The sequence below is a fragment of the Capra hircus genome, chromosome 13 (genome assembly GCF_001704415.2).
Source record: "Capra hircus breed San Clemente chromosome 13, ASM170441v1, whole genome shotgun sequence".
Lineage (NCBI taxonomy): Eukaryota > Metazoa > Chordata > Mammalia > Artiodactyla > Bovidae > Capra > Capra hircus.
In genome coordinates this window covers 46,943,009-46,947,462 of record NC_030820.1, presented here as the reverse complement: position 1 = coordinate 46,947,462, position 4,454 = coordinate 46,943,009, and positions in this window count along the sequence as shown.

Here is a 4,454-nt window from a genome sequence, read left to right as displayed (position 1 = left end):
ACTCATCTTCTGATTAATGTCTTGGGAGGCATAGAAGGAAAATGAAAGGCCTTAAAGTGGCCTACCAACCAGTTACCTGAAATGGACAAACCAACCTACTTAATACTTAAGATCATGTCACAATTTTAGATCATCAGTTTTCCTGATTCACAAAGTGATCGAAAGCAATCTAGCCATGTGCAAACAAATACCACCAAAAATAAACAAAAATAAATTGTGAGGAGAAGGATATAGCCTTCTTAAGCAGAGGTATTCCAGTGTTTCAGCCAATCCTTGGTTGAATCTTATGAATGGACAGTGTCTCACACTCATTCACATTTCAGGACCGATCCATAGTTGGTACTGAAAAACTTCTCAGGGCTATGTGAATTGTGTCTTATTTAACTTATATGCAGAGTACATCATGAGAAATGCTGGACTGGAAGAAACACAAGCTGGAATCAAGATTGCCAGGAGAAATATCAATAACCCCAGATATGCAGATGACACCACCTTTATGGCAGAAAGTGAAGAGGAACTCAAAAGACTCTTGATGAAAGTGAAAGAGGAGAGTGAAAATGTTGGCTTAAAGCTCAACATTCAGAAAACGAAGATGATGGCATCTGGTCCTATCACTTCATGGGAAATAGATGGGGAAACAGTGGAAACAGTGTCAGACTTTATTTTGGGGGGCTCCAAAATCACCGCAGATGGTGACTGCAGCCATGAAATTAAAAGACGCTTACTCCTTGGAAGAAAAGTTATGACCAATCTAGATAGCATATTCAAAAGCAGAGACATTACTTTGCCGACTAAGATCTGTCTAGTCAAGGCTATGGTTTTTCCAGTGGTCATGTATGGATGTGAGAGTTGGACTGTGAAGAAGGCTGAGTGCCAAAAAATTGATGCTTTTGAGCTGTGGTGTTGGAGAAGACTCTTGAGAGTCCCTTGGACAGCAAGACCAAACCAGTCAATATTAAAGGAAATCAACCTTGAATACTCATTAGAAGGACTGATGCTGAAGCTGAAACTCCAATACTTTGGCCACCTGATGTGAACAGCTGACTCATTTGAAAAGACCCTGATGCTGGGAAAGATTGAAGGCAAAAGGAGAAGAGGGTGACAGAGAATGAAGATGGTTGTATGGCATCACTGATGCAATGGACATGAACTTGGGCAAACTCCAGGAGACGGTGAGGAACAGGGAGGCCTAGCATGCTGCAGTTTATGGAGTCCCGAAGAGTCAAACACAATTGGCAACTGAACAACATTAGTGTCAATATTCATGGGAATAGGAGGAAAGACAATATTATTTTTCTTGATATATTTTTCTTACAAAAAATATATGTAAAATACTGTAAGAACACACAAATAGCATATTTCCCCAAAAATAGGGATTTTTTTTTTTTTCGGTCATTCAGTGGTCAAGACTCCCCTCTTCCACTGCACAGGGCATGGGTTCCATCTGTGGTGAGGGAACTAAGATTCTACATCCCACATGGTATGGCAAAAAAATAAAATAAATAGAGTTTTAAATATATATATGTATATATTTAAATAAACAAATGTATGATTTATAAATACATTACACAGTATAAATTGTATATTGCAAGCATGTGTCATGTGTGTGGAGTAATTTATAAGTGCATTTATAATTTATATCTGCCTATAAAATCGAACAAAATCAGGACACCTGAACATCCTGCTTTGCAGTCTGCAATCTATTGTGAATATTTCCCCTGTAAGTCAATACTCTTAATCAATCATATTGTCACACCTTGATCATGTAGCTTGATCCCAGGGCTGGATGTTTAGGTGCATAGACTGGCAGTTAGTTGAGTTTGGGGATTTCCCTCCCTTATCTTTGAGGCAAAGAGTTGGTCTGGGGTGGCTGAATGAAGATGAGGACCCAGAGGAAGGCAAAAATCTCTGTGGCTTGTGCCTTCCTCCTCAAACCTTCTTCTCCCTCGAGCACTCACAGGGGCCCATGCTCTTATGATTGTGGAAGATTATATCTCTCAAGGCTCCATGGAACATGAGGTTGCATGGGATTGTACCTTGTCTCTAGGCACACAATTCAGCATTTCCACAGTCTGTCTGTGCTGTGGGATTAATTAGAACATGGAGACTAATATTTGTATGCTATTCAAGGAAAATTATAAATGCAAGTTTATGCTCGAGGCTGATTGGCATTTAGAGGCTATATGACAATTTTTTAAACAATAAGAGTGAGAGTCCTCATTCTTTCTCTTTTAGAAAAATTCCAGGAAGAAGGAACATCAGGCTTTTTGTACAGTTTGCCTGTATCCCTGCTTGGCATCATTCATATGGCCAATATTTTGTGTGTCTTACCCCAGATGCTCTGAAGAATGAATCGCACTTTCTAGCTGTGACTTTAAGGCTTCTTAGTACACCTGGAGCTCACTTTTGCTCATTGTGTCAGAGGAAAATACATTTTTAAACTGCTTGCCGTTTGGGCAACAACTCAAATTCAGAAAGCTAAGCAAACTGTGCAGGGTGAGATCTATTTTGTTTAACTAGGTGTCTTGATAGGTGAAGTTGGTAGAGAGGGTAAAGATCCCTGAGGGCACAACTTAAGTGAGAGAGGTGAGGATAAAGAACAGCTAAATCACTCTACATAATAATTTTAAGAGTTGCATACTGGGGTCTGAGGGAAAAAATGAATGGAGATTGTGAGAGGGTGGGGTCAGTACTGCAACCAATCCCAGAGAAAGAGGGACCTGTGGAGGAAATTCATAAGGTACTCAGTTCCCCGGAGGTCACAGGCATAATGAGTGACTGACCAGAAGACAGGGAGCAGCATCTTAGGCGGGTCCTTCAGAACCTGATACTGAAACAAGAATCTGAGTGCAAGCAAATAAACTAGATTTACCACTGTGATAATTCTGTAATATATACAAATAGTTATTCTATGTTGTACTCCTAAAACTAATACGCCAATTACAATTCAATTTTTTTTTATAAAAGAAAATCTTTGGGCATAAAGGCACAAGAACTTGCAGTAGAATGCAGTCAGCATGTCTTGGGGTGGTGAGTGCCAAGTGGGGCTGGTCACTGATGGTGTCTGCTACAAGCAGCTGAGCCTGGGACTCACCAAAGGAATTCAGCTATTAATTACCCTGATAATATAGTCTCGCTGAAGACTGGTCACATGAAAACAAAAATGGAAAGAGAAGAAAAAAACATTAAGATTTAGGAGATTAGGATTTAAAAGCCCCAGATTATCCAGTTCAAAAACCACTATTTTATAGGAAACCACAACCCAGAGTTTTCATGACATCTTTTGTCCATATAGCCAGATTATTATGCGTACAATAAGAGACTGGAAGGGAAAATCAAAATAGTTAACCTTCCGTGCACCAGGAAATCCATAAGGGAAGTAATTTCAGTGACCATTTGGGATGATTGCTGACAAATTCATAGAATGAGCCCACTGGGTTCCCATTCTTCATATTTAATCTGCAGTTTCAGGGCTCTTTTTATGGCCCAGGCACTGCTCTAGGTGATGAGGACACAACAGTGAGCAAAGCAGGCAAAACCCTTGCTCTCAGCAATCTTAGCTTCCACAGGGAGAGATGGACAATAAACAAAGAATTAAGTAAAATTTGTAGTGTGTTAGACAGTGACAAGAACTAAGGAAGAATTTAATCAGGTGCGCATACTGTTGGATGGGCAGCTTGATGAAACACTGTAAGCAGACATCTGAATAAAGACCGAAAGGAGGTGAGAGTGAGTCATGTGGATACAGGGGTAAGGGCAATCCAAGCAGAGGGAACAGCAAACGCAGACCTTGAGATGGGATGTGCCCAGCGTAGCATGCTATTTCAGGGGCCAGCGTAGTGGGCACATGGTGAATGAAGGGAATGTGAAAAGGAAATGCAGCCAGGTCACACAAGCGTTATCAGGACTCTGGCACTTACTGAGTGAAAAGAGAGTCCCTGCAGAGCTCTGAGAAGAAGAGAGACAGGATCTGAAGGAACTGGGTCACTGGCAGCTATGTCAATAATAGAGTGAAGACAGGGACAGAGAAGGGACACCAGTTAGGAGAGTGGCTAGTCTGGATATGAGACAAGAGGAGCATGTTCCAAAGTAATACCAAGAGATAAGAAGAGATCAGATGCAAAATGCATCATTTTTAAGAGAAAGTGTAAGTAAAGTGTGCATTTGTGCCAGAAGTGATACTTTAGACGTGTGAAAGTCTCTCAGTCATGCCTGACTCTTTGCGACCCCATGGACTGTAGCCCGCCAGGGTCCTCTGTCCACAGAATTCTCCAGGACAGGATACTGGAGTGGGTAGCCATTCCCTTCTCCAGGGGATCTTCTCAACCCTGTCTCTCACATTGCAGGCGGATTCTTTACCGTCTGAGCCACCAGGGAAGCTGGGTATTCTAGATATTCATACCATAATAACGTAATTGGCAAAAAGAGAGCCAGCCATGGACGCTGCCTGTGTG